A 22,224-nucleotide genomic window follows, 5' to 3' on the forward strand; every position below is an offset into this window, starting at 1 on the left:
TGCCATCGACCCCTGGTGCAACAGCATGTCTGCTCCGCAGTTCAAATGGACTGGGACATGTGTCTCGCACAGGGAGTGGAGATGGCACGTGCTCCACACGAGGAGGCATTGCACCAGGCTGAACACTGGAAGTGATCAAGTGCTGCCCTGGCTATTTATGTACGCTACCACTGATATATTGTCTGAACGAATCAGAATATGATGATTCACTATGTCAGAATGGAAAGCTTTCACCGCTAAGAAGACAGCTAGCAATTTCAAGTGATGTGCCATGCTCGTTTCACACCTGTCCAAGTGCCAAAAGCCAGGCATCCATTGCATAGTGCGCCCCAACCAGTGTTGAACGCATCCGTGGTCACCACTTTTCATCTCAAAACCTGACCCAGCATCACACCCTGATGATAAAGGTTTGTAGCTGTCTATGGTGTTAGAGCAGCCAGGCATCGGCGAGTCACAGTGACGCGCATGCGCATGTGAAGCCAGGCGTGACACGGTACATGGTGTTTGAGCCAGCACTGGAGAGGTCTCATGTGTAAAAGACCTAATGGTATGATGGCCATAAAACCCAGAATTTTCTGAAAAGACTTGAGTGGAAATGTTTTTCCCAGTTTGAACTGAGACAGACACGGGCGAATGGTCTGGACGTGCTCGCTCTTGAGGTGTGCACGCATGCTAATGGAGTCGAGTCTAACCCCTAAAAAGGAGATTTGTCGGCTGGGGGAAAGTGTGCTTTTCGCCAGTTGACATTGATACCCAGGCTGTTCAAATGGTGAAGTAAAATGTCCCTGTGCTCGCATAGCAGAGCCTCTGATCATGCCAGTAATAGCCAATCATCGAGGTAATTTAGAATGCGCATGCAGTACATTTTAATAGGTGGCGAGTGCCGCATCAACACATTTCGTGAATGTGCGCAGTGCCAGAGACAATCCAAAGGGAAGGACTTTGAATTGTTTTGCCATCCCTTCGAACACAAATCTCAAGAACAGCCTGTAGCGCGGTACAATTCAGATATGAAAGTATGCATCATTTAGATCTATTGATGCAAACCAGTCCCGTGGGTGGATGTGCAATAAGATCTGTTTCTGAGTTAACATCTTGAATGGGTGTTTTGCCAGCATGCGATTCAAGCATCTCAGATCTAGGATTGGCCGAAGCCCGCCATCTTTCTTCGGAAAGAAAGGGTAGCGGCTGTAAAACCCTTTGCGGCCGTGGCAGCTCGGAACAACCTCTATCGCGTCTTTTGCGAGGAGTCTGTGAATTTCTGCACGTAATGCAGGCGTGTCCCGAGACGGAACCGTCGAGGACAACATGCTGTTGAAGCAAAGCGATCTGCATGAGAACTGGATCGAATAGCCGTGTTCGATCATTTTTAGCACCCAATCTGACATGCTTTCACATAACGGGATAAGGAGCGCTTTATATTTGATACTAATTGTGATTGCGCACCACTCACCATTGGGAAGTGGTTGTGCACAATGTGTGAAATGGGGAAGCAAGGCAAATTCTCAAGAATAGCCTGAGCCAAAGTTAATTAGTACACTAAGGTATGGTTAATGAGCATGCAAACATAAGAGAGAGAATTGTTTTTATGTGATTATTATGAACAGAACTCAATTCAAATGTCACAGGTGCAGAAAATAACGGCTGTGACATTCTCTCTGTGCACAGTATGGAGAACGACCTCATTGCCTCTCTCACAAGGAGATTTACTACCTCAAAGCGCAGAATGGGCATGTCTTCCACTCTAATGTGGAGGATAGAATGCTGTTGAAGCGAGGTGTCTGCGTAGCAAACCGGAATGTATAACCGCACACTACTGTTTTTTAACACACTGAGAAATGCTCGGTTTCACCTGTGTGATGAGGGGAGCTGCCATTTATAAGACGGGAGCATTGTGTGTGGAGTGTGAGTTGATTTTTCTCTGAGATTCCCGGAAAGGAAGCACGGCACGCAATTGCAAAATGCACGAGTGGGCGTGGATAACGGGCACAGATAGCTGCCGCTTATCAGATGGGAGCTTCTCACTCAGTGCGCATCATGCATCTGTGTACAGCGCTAATAGTGTAAAGGCTCGAGCGAGCTAACAATAGACACCAATCATGTTATCACGGCGAGTGAGTTTGGTTGGATAGTAAGAAAGAGCTTTTTCAGCCTTCAGCGTGTGTCAAGCAGCCACTACGAGGTACGTGTGCTATTCAAGCAATGCATAGGAAGTGTTGTAATAAAACTGACTCATTCCTGGTGAGAATAGCGGGGAAGGGCGAGTCGAAATATAATAGAAAAGGCATGAGCTCTAGATTCCTATAAACGCTATACTTCCAGGGAGATTCTTTCTGTTGACTGAAAGCGCTATTTGCGTCACAGTACAAAGATGCTGAAATATGCCTGAGGATGGCAGCCCCTCCGATCTGTGCACGCCAGGCCTCAGTAAGCTCTGTGTGAACCACGGGGAAGAACGACACCGCTTTCCGACCATGGCCTTTTGACTGCGGACAGTGTGCAGGAATCATTCATTCAGATGAGAATTTTCTAGCTCACGTGGAGTAACTCAATGGCAAGTGCGTGCTCCTCACCCTTGGTGGGGGGAGGGGCTGCAGCATCCTCCATGGACCATTCTTCCGATGCTGTGAGGGACATGCATCTTTATCATCATCAGACCCGCCGAATAAGACAACACCATACTCATTCATAGAGGGCTGGATGTCGTCACATGCGTACTGCACTGGCGAAGATGCTGCATGGGAAGATCGAGGGGCTTGTGGGGCTTGCGCCAGCATGCAATCCTCCTCAGTTCCTTCCAGTACACACAAGCATCTCTTTTATTAGTTTTTTACATCACTTGGACGGAATATTACAATATATATATATATATATATATGTATGAAAGGATACATCTCCTGCCTGGATGCTGTGGGAAGTGGGTAGATGTCTCGCTGAACGAAGAACCCTATCCGGCGGCGAGGCGGAGAGACTTCTTCGGCGGAACACTAGAGAAGGCAGATGATCCTCACTGCAGGCACTGAGAGTTAGGCGAAGAGAGCAGGGAATTCCGTCCACTGATGGGTGTCCGTCGACGGCGAAGAGAGGGCTGATCCAGGTGCGTATTCAAGACGAGATTATGTCAGTCTTGAAGGAATAAAATTCTGAAGAAATGGTGTGTGAAAGCCCACTTATATAGGGCAAATGCGCACTAATAGGGCGGGGCTCAAACACCATTGCCAATCATAAGACTGACGTTATGATACAAAGGCTTCAACTAGGTCATGGAAAAGGAATTCCCCAAAGCGTTCAGAAATGTCTCGTGAACTGAATCGATAAGGAACTGAATTGAGCCTCAAAATGTCCTGTTCATACAACAGCTTATAGTAGTGGCTTGAATACCATCTGTACGAATGAAGAACAGAAGTAAATCCTGTATTTTAATAGCTGTAACCATAGTGACAGTGACTAGACACATTATTAAACAAGTCTAATCAAGATGCGAGTTCATGCATCAAATCATAATTAATCGACAGTGGCTTTGTATGATTTTTAAGCAAGTGTAGAGCACAGCATTTGAGTCATGCGGCTCACCCCCAGACCATAGAACTGATGAGCTCCAGTGGAAGTCAGCGTCTGGATCTTTGTTTGACACACAGCTCATATATCCGTCTCCGTGAGTTACCGAAACCCCTCATAATTAACATGAGACATAAATAACAATAACATAAATGTTTTTTGTGAAAAACATTTATGCTTAAAACGTTAAAGTCTCTGTATACATAAGTAAAGCATATGAGGTATCATCTGAAAGCTTAGAATCTGAACTTTTCAGAGATAACATCATTTCAACATTTATTTTACTTAATATAACAAAATAAGGCCTTAAAACTTTTTTTTAAGCCCCCTTATTTTTTATTATAAAATAATAAAATATTTTATATCATCGTAAAGGGGATCTCAGCTTTCTAATGACATCTAGATTGAGCTTGTAGTCCAGTCAGAGGCTAAGATATTCAATGAAACAACAAGGGTTGTGCTTGAACTGAAAATTAGACTGAATGTCTATGGACGAGCACATCTAAATGCTAAAATGTGTTAGAGCGCCACCTACATTTCAGATCTGCATATTGTGATGGAATGTGATAGAGAGAAAAAAAAATTCTAGTGCTTTCTGCCACCTAGTGGAATAAAATGAGACTTTTCAAAGTGAGGTTGAGTGAACAGGATCAGTTTACAAAATTAGGACTACAAAAAAGTTTTTTGTTTTTTTTTAGTTTATCATAAGATTATAAAGACATACAACATTATTTATGAATAATTGGTGTCTTTTTTTCTTTCTTTTTTTTTTTTGGGTGGTGCTCTGAAAAATGAGACCAATTTCTTGCAATTAGTCCACAGTGTGAATGGTGAGCTTTTAAATTTGAGTGTGAAAAATTGCAGGCTGCAGCCCAAAAGGTTTAAGGGTCCAGAGCTTAAGGGGCTAAATAACTGAACTGTGTGTGAACGTAACCATATTAAGCACTCAAATACAGGACTGTCAACCGTATTCCGCTGCTGTGGCCAATGACTTCTGAAAGCATTATCAAATTAGCTCAAATATTTAATCAACAAAACACTAAGGGTCAGGAGATGTGTGGGAATTTGTGAATTATGGGTGTCCCAAATTGGCAGAAATCAGCACAATTTTCAGTGGCACTACACTACTAGCACTACATTTACAAATCCGTATGGGCCTGGTAATCACCAAGATGCCTCTGGATTATGTCATTTTTGTTATATTTTGATTCGGTCAGTGTTTTCCTTTATACAATCGTAAACTTCTCATTGCTTGGAGTTTAAGAGGGGAAACTCAACATATTTTATTAAAGACAATTGCAATCAGCCTCTCTGGAAAAAGAATCAAAAAGAAGAGTCTTTTTGGGTTGACTGTAATAAATTCTGCCAGTGTGGCTGTGCAGTGAATTCATTTGAATATTTTTCTGCAACCAAATAATCATCCTTGTTTAAGATGATCATCTTAACAATTGTTTACATTAACTTGGACATTTGCCTGTACCACTGTAGTTTTCTCTTTCTAAACAGGCAACTCTAATTCAAAACCTCTCATTCAATCACTGAATAGTAACAAATGTAAAGTAATTGTAAACATCATGATTTTTACCAGACAATGTCAATTACATTTCAGACATATGACATATGCTATACAACTCTGTCCATTAACTTTTTGCTTCTGTTTATAACATTACCTTAGCCATCTAAAACAGGATGAGTAAATCAGCTTTGATCACCGTCCCCAAGGCTCACTCTCTCACTCAAGCTTTTAACAGCTTCCTAAGACAGACTGGAGTTGGTTAAATTATTTCAAAGGATCAAGAGACAGGTGTGTCAGCAAGTGTTCAACACTTGTTCACATGGGATTTAAGATGGTTCAGACAGGCCCCTCACTGTTTTGACTTCCATGTTCATTTTGAGACATGTACCACTAGAAAGCGTTGACAGCCATATGTAGGCAAAAGTCATGGCTGCTGGGATTTCGAACCCAGACCGGATGCTGTGGCCTCTTTAAATATTTGTTTTTTATAAGTGAGATTTGTCATGAAAACACAAGACCACGATAACTCTACAACGTTCTGTACATACAATGATTAGCGGATATGCCAATAAAATGACACATTAGCTTGCTCTGTTCCTTACACATGCCTTACACATTTTTGCATCCATCCGAGCTGTTTTAATTTGTAATTTTTTTTTAGCATCTCATGCAGGAGAGCCTTTTTTTGTCAGTTTAAAAGAACTTAAACTTTTAAACCCTGCGTTCTGCTCCATGCTTGCGCTGTGTCTAGCTTTTTTTAACGCAAGAATGCGTTTCAGTCTGAACGGCCCAATGCTTCATCCTAACCATTATCACTCCTCATTAGTGAGTTATTTGGAATGTTCAATATAGGCAACAACTCTGCTCATCACACTTGCTTAAGTACAGTAAGATTCTAACAACCTGATCCTCTAATAAGCATAAAATATATAGCACAAAAATATTGGCTAAAATAATCCATAAAATAATAACATAATATTTATCTATATTTGTCAGTATAATATATGTTTATTATAATCCAGTGATATGATTCTTTTTGACCAATTAATTTTCATGACTTTTCCGTGACCTTTCCAGACATTTGTGATTCCTGGATACAGTATTAAAAAATAAAAAATAAAAACAAATGATCCAGACTAATTTGCTAATGAATGATTTAGACTGATTTGTGAACAGTTTCGATTGCTTAATTGAAAAGAACTGACTCACTGACTAATCAGACATTTTACTCTACAAAAAAGCAATATATAGCTCATTAAATATTTTAGAGCAATGCAAAACTAAAAAAACTATATTTACTATAAAAATGTCCATTACTTTTTAAATTGTATACATTTTCATGACTTTTCCAGGCCTGGAAAACATAATTTAGAAATTCCCTGATATTTCTAGGTTTTCAGTGACAGTGGAAATGCTGATAATCAGTATGTCTCTCAATTTTATTTTTCACTGAGCTCATCACAGTGCAACCTGCAAGTGCCTTCTCTTGAGGAATACATGGAATGCTGCCTTAGAAATGTATTAAAATACTAATGACTAAGGTATCTTAGGAGGCAACATAATTAAGTTGCCTACCTTTTGGAACAGCCTTCACGTCGGGAGCATTCCTATGATGCCTTAAAATGCTGCCTTTAGGCAGATCATTAGGTTTTTGAAGCATCTGAATACAATTAAAAAGACATTCTGTTCATAGTGACCTGTTACTGTCTACTTTGCTTGTATGCCTTGCCCTGCTCAGATAAATAAAGCACTGCTCTATTCATTTTGCCTCCACCATCAAACATGTTTCAACTAATATGCCACCAAAGTCCTTTAGCTGCAGCTTGATGTCAATACCTTCACCTGACTTTCAGTGCGGCCATGTTCCAATGAAATGCTAATCACAATGCAAGGACTCCTCAAGCACAACAAAGCTATTATGAAATTGCATGCCAGTCAAGAGCTTGGCAACTACTTCCCTTAAAAGTTAATTAAGCCCACTTTTCTTTGTGTCCTTATTACCCATTGTTAATCCAAGCATGGTAATGACTCACAAAAGCATACAAAGCCACAGCACAGAAGCAATGCTCATTCACTGAGAAGTAGGAGTAAACTTTTTACCTTAATGGTAAAAAGACGGTAACTGTAGGCAAGCTGTATGTGTGTTAGTGGCTCATTGTGTGAATGCTGTGTATATGCAGTAGCCTTCATTACAAATGAATAAGCTTGCTAAAAGTTTTTAAAAGCCATACATATAGAAAAAGTAGTGGTATTGGTTTGACATTCTGACAAATCATTCATATTATGTAGTGCATTGCATACGCCTCACAAATGTCAACAATATCTCAATATCTGATCCAAAACTACTCCTAATGATCCTAAATATCTTATTTAACCTCACGGACACATGCGTGGACGTTGAATTTTGGCTTTGCTATACACAAAGCATAATTTAAATTAATTTTTAACCAGCTGATCTCAGTTCAGGAGACTCTGTGTTGTCAGTAAAAGGTTAAATTTGTGACGCAGTCATGTGACAAAACAACATGGCGCCGACCACAGCGGAGTTTGTCTTTGGGAGAAACGGCAACTAAACTGCATCTGGTAAGAAACCAAATTAAGTTTTTACATTGAAACCTGTTTGAGTCAAAAGATTAGAGTCTCTAGTTTCATTCAATATGGTATTTGAAAAATGTTAGCGATTTATTATGAAATTCCACGCTGCTAAACACAATGCACACTAAGGTGTACTTTAGCGCATTTTTTCCTTAGAAATCCTAAATTTACTGTGAATAATCACATTGAGAATCAATGGGCTCATCCAAAAGCTGAAAAATGTTGCTATCAGAGGCTTTATATGGAGTTAGGATGAAAATAAGGTGCATTTTGAACTGTTCTGAGACCAGTGCAGACAGACAGCACACTGGAGGTTAAGTCATTCACTAAATAGGGAGCAAGGGGACATCCTATAGCTCATCCTATAATTAAAACGTCCTATCAAAAGTTCATTTTCAGGCTGCAGAGAATGTTTGGACCACTCAACATGTTTGGCAGACATGGGACAATGGTAATCAGTAAATAGATTCAGAATTTATAATGTATAATTTAATTTTAATATGGTTGGCAGGGATTGGATGATACTGGCCATTGCTTTGAATCAGAATTAGTTATGCTTATTTCTTATGTAATGTCTAACTTTCAAAAACATGAATAACCAACACTCCTGGAAACATAAAAAAACTAATATAATAATAATTAAAAAAAAAATCTGTAGCTTGGTATTATTTAAAATTTCACAACATAGTCCCACAATCCACATGTTGCCATCAATTTTTATTTCATTTTTTGGCATGTTTATTAGGTGCTACTAGATACAAATCAAAAAGGGAAATGGAAAATGCACACAGCGGTCACACTCAGGTCTCAAAATGATAAGGCACTGCTGTCTTTGTTAAAAGCTATTCACCTGCTTTACATTAGCGCCTAATATTGTCTTTGGCCTGTAGTTGCCCTAGTTCTTTACCTTTTTCCCATAGGGCAAACTAAAATAGTGGAAGATAACCTGGCAGTATTGTAGTTGAATATACAGCTGCCAGTAATTGCTTGTTTGTTTCCTGTAATAGAGAGAAAATCTGAGGCACCAATGTACTATCCACAACAAAGCACAGAAACTTGGGGCAAAATCTAATGGGTAAAATAATTACTGCATCACCACAAACTCTAGTAATTGGTGCTGAATACCCTGTGCTTAAAGGGTAAAGATCATTTATTAGTTTTGGATGGCAAACTGAATTCTTCATAATGCTTAGAAAGGGATGAGACCATGAGAGAGAGAGAAAGAGAAGGGACTTGAAAAAGAATAGACAGAGAGTGAGAAAGGTACAATGTGGTAATTTAAGACCGAAACCAGGAGACAGACAAAAGATTGAGCAAAAACAGGGGCATATGGTTGAAACAGGAAAGAAGGATGTAGCAGATGACAGCATTATTACAGAGAGATATCAAGGGATTATGACAGGCTCTGATAAATAGAGAAAGCCTCTGTACTGCTTCTCATTATTGTCATTTCCATCACAGCCAGCCAAGTCAAACATGAAGGTCAAATTTGCCAGTTGCATTTTCCTGCTTCGTTTTGCTTTGCTCCAGAGGAGTATTCCCATGTGTTCTTTTCCAGATGCTCTATGCCAAACTTCCATTCAGTTCCACAGGTCAGAGGATAATTTTTTACAGTTCAAGGACATTCAATGGTACTCTAGCCTCATGTGACCCTGCGTACATACTGTATGCTTGGACATTGTATTTTGGCTTTGCTATACGCAACACATAATTTAAATTCAATTAAACTGACTGATCTCAGTCCAGATGACAGAAATCCTATATTTACTGTGCATTATCACATTAAGAATCAATGGGTTCATCCAAAAGCTGAAAAATGTTCCTATCAGAGGCTTTATATGGAGTTAAGATGAAAATAAGGTGCATTTCGAACTCTTCTGAGACCAGTGCAGATAGAGAGCACACTGGAGGTTAAGTCATTCACTAAATAGGGAGCAAGGGAGCATCATATAGCTTTCCTATGCAGCTAAGTGGATTCACTCATAAAATCCAGCCAAAAGTTCAGTTTGAAACTGCAGATGATGTTTGGACCACTCAACATGTTTGGCAGACATGGGACAATGGTAATCAGTACATAGATTCAGAATTTATAATGTATAATTTTATTTTTATTTTACATTTTGTAAGTTTTGTAAATCGCTTTGGATAAAAGCATCTGCCAAATGAATAAATGTAAATGTATGGCAGTGTTTGTATGATGCAAGCACATTACTTACAGAATGAATTATGCTAATTTATTATGTAATGTCTGTAACATCTCAAAACCATGAATAACCAACACTCCTGAAAACATAATAAACAATTTGATGATTAAAAAAAAAAAATCTTTCTATAGCTTGGTTTTATTTAAAATTTCACAACTTAGTCCCCCTGTCCACATATGTTGCCATCAATTTTTAGGAAAACTATTTGCTCAAGAAAAATTTGTATTATGTGCTACTAGTTACAAATCAAAAAAGGAAATGGAAAATGCACTCACGATCATGTCTCAGGAGGCTAGAATCCACATACATTTACATTTATAAATGCATTTGGACAACATGATCGTATGTAATCTTATGTAAAGTTTGGTTCTAGCAAACGTACATTCTCTTATGTTTGCATAGATACCGAAACATACAATATTGACGTATTGACAGCATGTAAACATAATCATTTTATGTTTTAACACCTATAGAAACTTAATACATTTGACATTATAATGTGACATTTTAACAGTTTCATTCAGTTCTGTGTGATTTCTGCTGCCCCATACAATGTTTTAAAGGATTATATTACTTTAACCAAGACTAAACTTTAAAATGTTAATTTAAATTAGCATAATTTAAATACATTTTTAACCAACTGATCTCAGTTCAGGAGACTCTGTGTTGTCAGTAAAAGGTAAAACTTTTGACACAGTCATATGACAAAACAACATGGCGCCAACCACAGCGGAGTTTGTCTTTGGGAGAAACGCCAACAAAACTGCATCTGGTAAAAAAACAAATACAATTTTTACACTGAAACCTGTTTGAGTCAAAAGATTAGAGTCTCTAGTTTCATTCGATATGGTTGTGGCAGCAGGGGCGTGGTCAAGCGTCCGTCCGGAGAAAGCGGTAAGGGCGCTTGCACCTGAGTTAAATTATGTCTAACACCTGTCTCTAATTACAGTGAGAACGGGGATAGCGGCATAAAAGAGCCACACCGCCAGCAGACCAGAGAGAGAGTCTGGGTCGTGAAGGTCTTCGTGGAGCTAAAGAGTATAGTGGAGCTAAAGAGTATAGTGGAGCTAAAGAGTGTTGTGAAGCTAAAGAGTATTGTGAAGTTAGAGAATAATGTGAAAGTGTGAAGCTGATGTGTTGTGGCAACCCTGTAAAAACCCCAAGCTATGTTATTAAAAAACCCTCCTACCTGAGGTGAAGAAACCTGGTTCCCCATGTCCTCCTTGAGTAAATCTTCTACACTGGTGCCAAAACCCGAGAACTTGGTTGAAGATGGATGGAAGTCACCTCGTAGAGTCCTCCCAGTTGGCGGAGATCCTCCAATCCCTCGCTGGCCTACATCAGAACCACCAGCAAACCTTGCAAGACCAAGATCGCCAGTTTTTGGAGCTCCTACAGGCTCAAGCAGAGGACCGGCATGTGATCTGGAGCCTCCTCAGACAGGAGGCCACACCAGCTGCAACCCCGGACACCCGCGCGCCGTTGACCCCGCCCGTGTTATAGAAGATGGGGACGGCGGATGACCCAGAAGCGTTCCTCGATCTTTTTGAGTGCACCGCCGAGATCTGGGTCTGGCCGCTTGGCCAGTGGGAGGCCCGACTTATTCCTCTGTTGTCCGCGACGTCTGCCGGAGATGGCTGCTAACGAGGGACCATGGCGTCGAGGGGATCATCGACCAGGTGGTACTGGAACAGCTAATACATTGACTGCCAAAAGGGACGGCGGAGTGGGTCCAGTGACACCACCCGGCGTCGCTGGAGAAAGCCGTCCGGCTTGCGGAGGACCACATGGCGGCGATCCCGAGGGCGGAAGAGCCCTCCTACTCTCTCTCCCTTCCCCCTGTGTTTTCCCCTGTCTCATCCCCCTCCCCTCTCTCCTCTCGTTCTGCTCTCTCCCCAGGGCCCGTTCCTGCCCCACGCAGGCGAGAAGGACTTTCGCCACCGAGACCAGTTCCCCGGGCGTGGGAGGCGACACCTTCCCCTGCCCCGATGCTCTGCCGCTCTCCCTCTCAGGTGGGGGTGCCCACCGACGCAAGTGTGGGCATAGCGCCTGGGCCAGCATGCTGGAGGTGCGGAGACCCGGGCCACTTCCGGGATCAGTTCCCTCTGATGGAGCTGGGGATGGTGGTACGGGTCTCCGTCATCCTGCAGGCTGCCCCCGACCGGGCCGGAGCATACCGGATACCGGTAAGTGTCAAGGGGGGTACTCACCAAGCGTTTGTGGACACCGGCTATAATCAAACCACTATCCACCAATGCTTGGTTCATCCCGAGGCTTTGGGCACAGCTAAAACGGTGAGGGTGAAGTGTGTGCACGGGGATATTCACAAGTATCCTGTGGTGACTCTTATGATTAAATTCCGGGGGAAAAATCATAGAGTGGAGGCCACGGTTAGTTCCTGCCTCACCCATCTGCTGATTTTGGGGACGGATTTGCCTGATTTTAGAAATGTATTGAAGGGAATTTGTGCGGATGGGTCCTGCACTAAATTAAGGAGATGTGAAATATGTGATGCTCTGGCAGGGGAGGCGGAGCCGGGGCCATCCTCGACAGCTCCACATCATGATGACGAGAGATTGGGAGAGGCTGTAGCCCCTCCCCTTCTCAGGGAACTCCCTAAGGGGGATATCCCTTCGGAGCAGTCGCGAGACGAAACCCTCAAACACGCCTTCGACCAAGTGAGAGTGATCGATGGTCAACAACTCCAGCCGGACATCGCCCTTTCATATCCCTATTTTGCAATTATAAATGAGCGGTTGTATAGAGTGATGCAGGGCGCTCAGACAAAAGAAGATACAACCCAGCTTTTGATACCACAGAGCCGTCGGGAAGTGGTATTCCAGGCGGCTCATTATAATCCCATGGTGGGTCACTTAGGAAAGGAAAACACTGAACCGTCTAGTAGCCCATTTTTATTGGCCGGGCATTGGCGGCGATGTCCGCAGGTGGTGTGCGGCATGCCGCAAATGTCAGCTGGTTAACCCACCGGCCACCCCAAAAGCGCCATTGCGCTCCCTTCCGTTGATCGAGGTCCCCTTTTAAAGAATTGGAATGGACCTCATCGGGCCATTAGAGCGGTCAGCACACGGACATCACTTTGTATTGGTCCTAGTGGACTATGCAACGCGATATCTGGAAGCAGTGCCTCTTCGCAACATCTCAGCATGCAGTGTTGCGGAGGCACTCTTCAAAATAATCTCCCGGGTGGGAATTCCGAAAGAAATCCTCACCGATCAAGGCACAACGTTTATGTCACGGACACTAAGCAAGCTGTACGAATTATTGGGCATTAAATCGATTCGCACCAGCGTGTACATCCACAAACAGATTGCCTGGTGGAATGATTTAATAAAACCCTTAAAACATGATTTGTAAGTTCGTGCGCGACGATGCTAGAAATTGGGATAAATGGCTCGACCCCCTGTTATTCGCAGTACGAGAGGTCCCGCAAGCCTCCACTGGCTTCTCCCCATTTGAGCTGCTGTATGGGCGGCGCCCACGCGGTGTGCTTGATGTCTTGCGAAAAGCCTGGGAGGAGGGACCTTCAAATAGTAAGAATGAAATTCAATACGTTCTTGATCTTAGAGCAAAACTCCACACTTTGGGGCAACTAACGCTCAAGAACGACAGCGCCGACTGTATGACAGGGGAACTCAGCTAAGGGAATTTGCTCCGGGAGATAAAGTGCTTGTATTGCTTCCCACATCAAGCTCAAAATTACTCGCCAAGTGGCAAGGACCCTTTGAGGTCACACGACGAGTGGGGGATCTCGATTATGAGGTTAAACGAACCAATAGAGGGGGCGCACGTCAAATATACCACCTCAACCTCCTGAAATTGTGGAGGGAGGCGGTCCCTGTGATGTTGGCTACGGTAGTTCCGGAGAGGGCGGAGCTCAGGCCTGAGGTGAATTCAAAACATAAACAGTTCACCCCGGTCACTTGCGGAGACCACCGCTCACCGAGTCAACTCGCGGAGGTTGCCAGGTTGCAACAGGAGTTTGTGGATGTGTTCTCCCCTCTACCGGGTCGTATGAACCTCATTCAACACCACAACGAGAATGAGCTGGGAGTCGTGGTACATAGCCGCCCCTAACAATTACCCGAGCACAAAAAGAAAATTGTTTGGGAAGAATTGGATGCAATGCTTGATATGGGGGTAATAGAAGAATCCCACAGCGACTGGTCCAGCCCAGTTGTTCTAGTGCCTAAGAATAACGGGTCTGTACGGTTCTGTGTGGATTATAGAAAAGTCAACGCTGTGTCTAAATTTGACACATACCCAGTGCCTCGCGTTGATGAGTTGCTCGATTGGTTGGGCACTGCTCGATTTTATTCGACATTGGATTTGACGAAGGGTTATTGGCAGATCCCCTTGACACCAATTTCCTGTGAAAAAACAGCCTTCTCCACACCGTTTGGATTACACCAGTTTGTGACACTTCCTTTCGGTTTGTTTGGGGCCCTGGCTACGTTTCAGCATCTCATGGACCGAATCCTCAGACCACATTCAGCTTACGCCGCTGCCTATATCTGAGGGCGGTTCTGAGATCGCTGCGTCGAGCGGGACTCACAGCAAACCCAAAGAAGTGCGTGATTGGGCGGGTGGAGGTACGGTATCTGGGGTTCCACTTGGGCCACGGGCAGGTGTGTTCCCAAATTGATAAGATGCCGGCGATTGCGACCTGCCCAAGGCCCAAGACCAAAAAGGGGGTGAGACAGTTCCTGGGGCTGGCTGGCTATTATAGAAGATTCGTACCTAACTATTCGGACGTCACCAGCCCGCTGACTGATCTCAATAAAAAGGGAGCTCCAGATCCGGTCCAGTGGATGGAGCAGTGTCAGCAGGCGTTCACGCAAGTTAAAGTCGCACTTTGCAGGGGGCCGCTTTTTGGAGGGCTTTTTTTTGTTTGTTTTTTTTCTCTCCCTTTTGTTTTACAGATGGGCGCTTCAGACAGAGGGCTGGGGGCCGTACTCTCACAGGTGGTGGAGGGGGAGCAGTGCCCAGTGCTGTACATTAGCAGTAGAAGCACCGTAGAAAAAGAATGTCTTGCCATCAAGTGGGCGGTCCTCACTCTCCGATACTACCTGTTGGGGCGGGCCTTCACCCTCTGTTCGGATCACACCCCACTCCAATGGCTCCACCGCATGAAAGACACCAACGCACGGATCACCCGTTGGTATCTGGCTCTTCAGCCATTTAAATTCAAGGTGGTCCACAGACCGGGAGCGCAGATGACTGCCGCCGATTTCCTTTCCAGAAACGGGGGGTAGGCAGGCCGGATGCCTCCCCGGCCTGAGTTGGGCAGTGGGGATATGTGGCAGGAGGGGCGTGGTCCAGCGTCCGTCCGGAGAGAGAGAAAGCAGTAAGCGTGCTTGCACCTGAGCTAAATTATGTCTAGCACCTGTCTCTAATTACAGTGAGCACGGGGAGAGCGGCATAAAAGAGCCACACCGCCAGCAGACCAGAGAGAGAGTCTGGGTCGTGAAGGTCTTCGTGAAGCTAAAGAGTATTGTGGAGCTAAAGAGTATTGTGAAGCTAAATAGTATTGTGAAGTTAGAGAATACTGTGAAAGTGTGAAGCTGACGTGTTGTGGCAACCCTGTAAAAACCCCAAGCTAATTTATTAAAAAACCCTCTAACCTGAGGTGAAGAAACCTGGTTCCCCGTGTCCTCCTTGAGTAAATCTTCTACAATGGTATATGAAAAATTTTAGCGATTTATTACGAAGTTCAACGCTGCTAAACACAATGCACACTAAGGTGTACTTTACTGCATTTTTTCCTTAGAAATCCTAAATTTACTGTGAATAATCATATTGAGAATCAATGGGTTCATCCAAAAGCTGAAAAATGTTGCTATCAGAGGCTTTATATGGAGATAGGATGAAAATAAGGTGCATTTCAAACTGTCCTGAGACCAGTGCAGACAGACAGCACATTGGAGGTTAAGTCATTCACTAAATAGGGAGCAAGGGGACATCCTATAGCTCATCCTATAATTAAAACTTCCTATCAAAAGTTCAGTTTCAGGCTGCAGATGATGTTTGGACCACTCAACATGTTTGGCAGACATGGGACAATGGTAATCAGTTAATAGATTCAGACTTTATAATGTATCATTTAATTTTAATATGGTTGGCAGTGATTGTATGATGCAAGCATATTACTTATAGAATTAATTATGTTAATATATTATGTAATGTTTGTAACGTCTCAAAACCATGAATAACCAACACTCCTGAAAACATAATAAACAATATGATGATTAAATCTAATCTAAATCTTTCTATAGCTTGGTTTTATTTAAAATTTCACAACTTAGTCCCATTGTTCACATATGTTGCCATCAATTTTTAGGAAAACTATTTGCTCTAGAAAAATGTTTATTAGGTGCTACTAGTTACATATCAAAAAAGAATATGGAAAATGCACTCACGATCATGTCTCAGGAGGCTAGAATCCGCATACATTTACATTTATAAATGCTTTTGGACAATGTGATCGTATGTAATCTTACGTAAAGTTGGGTTCTAGCAAACGTACATTCTCTTACGTTTGCATGGACACCGAAACATACAATATTGACAGCATATAAACATCATCATTTTACGTTTTAACACCTATAGAAACTTAATACATTTGACATTATAATGTGACATTTTAACAGTTTCATTCAGTTCTGTGTGATTTCTGCTGCCCTATACAATGGTTTAAAGGATTATATTATTTTATCCAAGACTAAACTTTAAAATGTTAAAAAGAATAAAAACTTTGTAATCATTTAATCATTTATTAAACATTAAATTTTATTTTTGTTTGCCATGGGACACAAAATGAGTTCTCAGAATATGCCAAAAAAACAAAATAAACCACAAAAAGCACCATAAAACAACAATGAAATTAATCCATACATCTGTAAGCTATAATCCAAATCTTAAGACTGCTTTCTGTGTAGAACAGACCCAAATTCAAACCTTTTATTCAATGATCTCCATCTCCATCCGCTGTCGCATCCGCTGTAACTGTCAACATGCGTTGGTTTCGTTTTCAAAATAAAAGAAATGCCTAAATTCAAGTATTATGACCATGTCGAATGCTCATTGGCTCTCAAGTGTCTCGTGACCATTTGTGACATGCCGTATTCTGCAATGTATATGTCTGAATGAGGTATGACAGCGCCGTTCTGGAGTCTGGGTGCATCAGGAGAAGATTTACAGTGATTAATAATTTTAATTCTACTCTCCACCTCACACAAAGATTTTGTATGCCATCAGGGAGCACATCAGATGCAGCACATTGCCCTTTGGACTACTTTTGTACTGAATTTTTCTGAATAAAGTATTGTGATTAAATGTATCTGCCTGTTATGTGTTTTATATGCTTAATAAATGGTTATGGTTAGATTTAGGAGTAGGTGTAGTATTAGCGGCTGTAAAATATATATAAATGAGGGGCCTGGGTAGCTCAGTGAGTATTGACGCTGACTACCACACCTGAAATCACGAGTTCGAATCCAGGGCGTGCTGAGTGACTTAAGCCAGGTCTCCAAAGCAACCAAATTGGCCCGGTTGCTAGGGAAGGTAGAGTCACATGGGGTAACCTCCTCGTGGTTGCTATAATGTGTGGTTCTCGCTCATGGTGGGGCACGTGGTGAGTTGTGCGTGGATGCTGCGGAGAATAGCGTGGGCCTCCACACGCGCTACGCCTCCGCAGTAATGCGCTCAACAAGCCACGTGATAAGATGCACGGATTGACGGTCTCAGATGCGGAGGCAACTGAGATTCATCCTCCACCACCCGGATTGAGGCGAGTCACCACGAGGACATAGAGCCCATTGGGAATTGGGCATTCCAAATTGGGGAGAAAAGGGGAGAAAAAAATAAAAATAAATATATATAAATGAATATATATATATATATAAAAAATTGCTACTGTACATTAATCTACTTGTTACATGTTTTTATATTGTTGCAATGTGGTTATGTTTAGAGGTTGGGGTAGGGTTAAGGGATCTAAAATATCTATAAAGAGTAAAAATGTACAAATATATTTATAATCGATTCACGTATTCAAATATAGTTGTAATGGATTTGTCAATATTTTACGTTTTAGATGCTTTCAAATGTCCATATTATAAGTTTTAGTGTCTATTCAAACATAAAAAACATGTATGTTTAATGTTACAAATATTAACGTACAAATAGCTATGTATATTGAGATCAGGCTGATTTGGAAGACACTTTTATCCAAAGTAACTTACAGTGCATTTAAAGGTGACAATATAACACTGAAGATACTCCATCAGTTATTGTATTTAAATATCCCAGCCTATGCTACACTACTGAAAAACATAAAACTATAGCATTCGACATGATTATAACTATTGCCTTGATTTTTAGCAATGCGTTATAAACATGTGTTATAGCCATTGTATCTGATTTTAAGTTGTCATGGTACACTGTTCTTGAGAAATTCTTCCAATTTGTGCATGATGTTTAAAGTGAGAAAGTTGAAAGGGGAAGTGTCCATAATTTGATCATTTCACATGATTCACAAAAAAAAAAAACACAGTTTTTTTTTTTTTTTTTTTTAATGACAAGTTACCACATCTCAAATTATACCATTTAAGATTTCATTTTGTGGGCGCTTTGATGCTATATTAAGTATTTCTCTGCTCTTTTCTTCTTCTAATTCATTCTATGACCACTTTGTCCACCCACACCATCACCTCTCATTCCATTCTTTTCACTTTGTGTCACAGCTGCTTGGATATTGTCAAAACATAGTTAGCATAGCATGCATTCTCTCAGTCAAATGGGACATATTACATTGGTTCATTGTATTTAAATGCTTCATTGATGTCAGTTGTGTTGCACTTCAGGGATGTCTTTTGCATTGGCAGGTCAATTGAACATGCTGAACTCAAAATCAATCAAAACAGTCTTGTTGAAAAGGACGAAAACACTGTTAAAGGGGCATGAATTACTGCACCTCTCATAAATCTAACTCTGGCCTGAAGTGAAAATTGCATCCTGTGAAAGCTTGCACTTTTTCATTTATATAAAAAAAAGTTTACATTTGAAACAATTGAAATATATTTGATGGTATATACTTAGAGGCCGAATGGGGACACAAGTTTTGATTTGAGCACATCAGCAATATAATCTTTACCTTTATCCTATACCTTTATGTTAACATCTAATAAATCAACACATTTACATTTGGATTTGTGTTTTGCTTGATTGTTATGTGTGATTTAGTCATTGCTCCTACTGACCACTTGCAGATTCACTGACCTTTGACTCCAGATCACTAATGGCTTACACTTCTCAAAATGACCCAGTGAGTGAGCCATTGTAAATCTGACTGACACAAACAGCATGCAGGCAGCTCAGATAACTAACCCTAAAGGTGCGTGTAGTGACCTCTCTGACCTCCAGACAGGCCATATGGACCTGTGTAACACAAACTGTCCTGTTTTGTCCAAGCAAAGACAAAGGTCATCTGGCTGTAGATGTCTTTGGTTTTGGAGTTGTGTTGAGACATTCAATAGCTTTGTTTACCCTGTTTGATACTCCCTTATTTGGGTCTGCTGTACGGATGTAGCGATTAATCGAGTACTCATTCAGCTTTAAATAATAGACTTGTAAAAATACTACTCAAATATTGCAATTTGATTTTCTGTTGTGCCTTTAACTGCTGTAGGCAACAATGAAACTGCTTCTCTCACCTAAATCTTGATGTCACAACTCAATGCATTGAGTGATGCTGTGGATGCATGACGATGTTAAAGGAAAAATTCAACCGTGGAACACAAAAGATACATTTTTGGAAGACTATACTGGCTTTTCCTTTCCATATAAGTAAATAGTGAATGAGGACTGTGGCTGTCAAGCTCAAAAAAAAAAAAAAAAGACCAATTAAGTATCATAAACATGTTCTATGTAGCTCTTGCTTTATATTTCAAGTATTCTGAAGCCATACAATAGCTCTAAGTGAGGACTTTTCATTGCAAATCTTGACATCCGCACAGCTTTCACTGGTTAAATGAATTGTTTGGTTCAGTTCACAAAACTAATCTGAATGACATGTTCACAAATCCAACTAGTCCATTCTCAAGTTCAGCTCACTGACTGAATGTTCCAGTTGCAGCAATTAACAGGCCATTGGAGGATCAGTAAATAACTTTAACTCTGAACTTCAATTTTGGTAGTTCCTCACACAGAGCTGCCGTATGACTTGAAGACTTGAAATATAGTACATGAGTTTGACCACTTTTATGGTACTTTTATGTGTCATTTGTGTCCTTTTTGAAGCTAAAAAGACTCAAAAATCCTACTTTTGTGTTTAGTGGAAGAAAGACAGTCATATGGGGTTAGAACGATGGGATGAAAGATGAAAGAATTTGCATTTTTTGGGTGAACTAATCCTTTAGCTTTTCTTTTTCTTCCTTTATTTTCAGCTGAGATTGAATCACCAGTGAGTTACCATCTCTATAGGCCACATTTATTCAGATGTAATTATGCAGGTTGTTGCTCGGAAAAAGTCTTTAGGCCACATCTGAATGAAGTGCTTACAGTGGGTAGAAAAACTATTGAGCTGTATAAAATACAGAAGCTAAACCAGTGAGTAATACCCAAGGAAATGTGTTTGACATTATTTGAAAAAGTAGCTGTTCCTCCAAAACTTCTATATACAATACCTTTGGTGTGTAAAATACAATTATAATGAAGACAGGCAAGACTCACCACTGTGATCAGCAACCTGGATCTCATCTAAGAGAGAATTTTGTGTTTTTCATGATATTTTCCTGTGTTTTATGAGGCAATATACAGCTGAAAAACCCCCATGCAGCCTGAACCTGTTTTCTGGCTGGTTTAAGCTGGTCTTCATTAGTTTAAGCTTGTCTTAAGCTTTGGGCTAGCTGAAAAGCCCCAAAACCCTCTAAAACCAGACAACGAACCAGGCTGACCAAGCTGGGAGACCAGCTAAGACTAACCAACCAGCTTGGGATGATTTAAGCATTTTTTTCAGCAGGGTACTGCCCACGAGCAAAAGCATCCTTTGTCAAACTCTGAATAGTTTGATTTGTGATGCCCATTTACAAGATTAGCATCTTTCTTCTGGTTTGGGAGGATAGAAAGTAACTTGTTTTACATCCAGGATGGCCTGGAGCTTTTTTTTCTTTTTTTCCACATCAATCTTTGAAATTTAACCTGGCATTGAGCACAGTGAAAAGTGTGCCAAAGAGTTAAACATAAGAAGAAACAGCACACAGGAATTTAATTCCTTGTGGACAATCCCCAAACAATGGCAACTCTTATTACCCTTGTGTGCCCAAAAGATTCCCTTATACAGCCTAAGGAAAAGACTGTTTGGGCTGAAATATTATTAATTTGGATGGGCTCAATTCCAGCGCTTGCTGAGTTTTATGTAAATAAAACTTACAGTGTGAGTTAACTTCTCTTGTTGGCAGTCAAACAGAGCTAAGCAAAGCATATTTCAGAAGGATTAAAACCTAACCCTAAAACTGGGCACACTACAAAACACTATCCATCATGCCTACTCTCTAGGGTGCCAAAATTCCCTACTCGCATGGTACAGGGCATACCTTCCCCTCTGTTTAGCCCTAAAATTTGGATATAATTAACATATGTAGTCTCCAATACATTTTGTACGTTCTGTCTTATATGATTTGTGACAGAACAGTCAAGACTGAAAGATGATTTGAATTTTCATCATTGAATGCATTTTAACATTGCTCAGTGATTGTTCCTCAAAAGCATGCTGTCGTAATTAATATTTACTGTTGCAAATAAAGACATGACACATGTTTGTGTTTTATTAAGCAAACTTTTTTGTCTATTGTTGTGACTAATTTTATGATCAATTTATGCAGAAATCCAGGTAAATCCAAAGTTTTCACATAAGGACTGCATAATTAATCAAAGAAATAATTGAGATTACAATTACGGCTGCAACAATTAAAGGGATAGTTCACCCAAAAATGAAAATTCTCTCATCATTTACTCACCCTCATGCCACCTCAGATGTTTATGACTTTTTTCTTCTGCAGAACACAAACTAAGATTTTTATCAGAATATCTCTGTAGGTCCACACAATTCAAGTGAATGGTGACCAAAATTTTGAAGCTCCAAAAAGCACATAAAGGCAGTGTAAAAATAATCCATAAGACTCCAGTGGTTTAATCAATGTCTTCTGAAGCGATCCAATCGTTTTTGGGTGAGAAAAGACTAAAATAGAACTCCATTTTCACTATAAATCTTGACATCAGCACTTTCCTTGGCAATCATGATTTCAAGCTTGATTATACCTCCTAGTGCCATAT

The 22,224-nt window shown here is 41.1% G+C and overlaps 1 protein-coding gene across 1 annotated transcript in view; it reads right to left on the reverse strand.

Moving 5' to 3' along the window:
* Positions 1-22,224, reverse strand: part of LOC127455683 (collagen alpha-1(XXV) chain-like) — a 179,267-nt gene that overhangs the window by 55,987 nt on the left and 101,056 nt on the right. The window lies entirely within an intron of this gene.

Source organism: Myxocyprinus asiaticus, chromosome 2 (assembly GCF_019703515.2).
Source record: "Myxocyprinus asiaticus isolate MX2 ecotype Aquarium Trade chromosome 2, UBuf_Myxa_2, whole genome shotgun sequence".
Classification (NCBI taxonomy): Eukaryota; Metazoa; Chordata; class Actinopteri; order Cypriniformes; family Catostomidae; genus Myxocyprinus; species Myxocyprinus asiaticus.